At 50.3% G+C, this 1,484-nt stretch overlaps 1 pseudogene; it reads right to left on the bottom strand.

The window, feature by feature from the left end:
* LOC111829485 overlaps positions 1-1,484 on the bottom strand; it is a 10,858-nt pseudogene continuing 9,374 nt past the window's right edge.

Genomic DNA, 1,484 nt, shown 5'->3' with positions numbered 1-1,484 from the left:
CTACTCCTCGACCTGCTTGTCAAACCACTTTCGGAACCTTGCCTTCATCCTGGCCACTGGCTCCCAAGTCTCCTCCAAGACTCCATCACAGTCCCACTGGACTCTCATCAAAGGAATCTTCTTACGTCGAAGTTCCTTTACCCGCCTCTCGAGAACCCTCAGTGGCTTCGCCTCCAAGGTCATGGTAGGCTGAAGATCTGTCGGGATCGTAGCCAACACCTCATCATCCTTGTGAAGAAACTTCCTCAGCATCGACACGTGGAATACCTTATGAAATGCATGCATTACCTCAGGTAACTCCAACCGATAAGCCACCGGTCCAACCCGCTCCACAATCCTGAAAGGACCTATAAACCTCGGACTCAGCTTAGTCTCGGTAAGGGACCTGTTAGGACCACGCAACATCGCCATCTTGAGATACACCATATCTCCAACCTCAAACTCCAACTCCTTACGCCTCTTATCAGCATAACACTTTTGCCGATCCTGCGCCTCTTTCATGTTCAGCTTCAGAACCCGAATCTTCTCTGAAGTCTCCTGAACCAAATCCGCACCGTAAATGCTCCTCTCCCCCACTTGAGTCCAGCATAGAGGTGTCCGACATGGCCTCCCATACAACGCCTCATAAGGAGCCATCCCAATACTCGCCTGGTAGCTATTATTATAAGCAAACTCCACCAAGCTCAAGTGATCTGCCCACTGACCACCCCAGTCTAACACACACATCCTCAACAAATCCTCAAGTGTTTGAATGGTCCGCTCAGACTGCCCGTCTGTCTGAGGGTGGTAAGCCGTGCTCAAATGCACCTTAGTACCCATCTCCTTCTGGAAAGCCTTCCACAACGGCGAAGTGAACTTCGAATCCCGGTCTGACACAATACTGGCTGGTACTCCATGAAGTCTCACAATCTCCTGCACATACTTCTTAGCTAGCACTGCCGCTCCATCGGTTTTCTTGATAGCCAAGAAATGTGTAGACTTAGTCAAACGGTCTACAATGACCCAAATGGCATCCTTGAACCGAGACATTGGCAACCCTACCACGAAATCCATCGTGATCATGTCCCATTTCCACTCCGGAATAGGGAGACTCCGCAATAATCCACTCGGCACCTGATGCTCAGCCTTCACTAGCTGACATACATCGCACTCAGAGACCCATTTAGCTACGTCCCTCTTCATCCCGACCCAATGATAATACCGCTTCAGATCTCGGTACATCTTGGTCGCTCCTGGATGAATAGAGAACCTACTCGCATGAGCCTCACTCAAGATCTCTCGTCTCAACTCCTCATCCTTGGGCACACAAACTCGCCCATACACAAGGATAGTCCCATTGGCTGCAACCTGATACTCTGACTCAGTATCCTTAGAAGCATTAACCAGCCCTGCATCCTTCTCCTGAGCCGCTCGAACTCTGGTCAGAAGGTCTACTCGGTTAGCTGCTTCTAACCCTAGTGGCTCCTGAGAAATAGCACACAACC

Source organism: Capsella rubella, unplaced genomic scaffold (genome assembly GCF_000375325.1).
Source record: "Capsella rubella cultivar Monte Gargano unplaced genomic scaffold, Caprub1_0 scaffold_7, whole genome shotgun sequence".
NCBI classification, from domain to species: domain Eukaryota; kingdom Viridiplantae; phylum Streptophyta; class Magnoliopsida; order Brassicales; family Brassicaceae; genus Capsella; species Capsella rubella.
The sequence above is the reverse complement of the archived record's forward strand: the minus strand, read 5'-3'. Positions and strand labels throughout refer to the sequence as shown.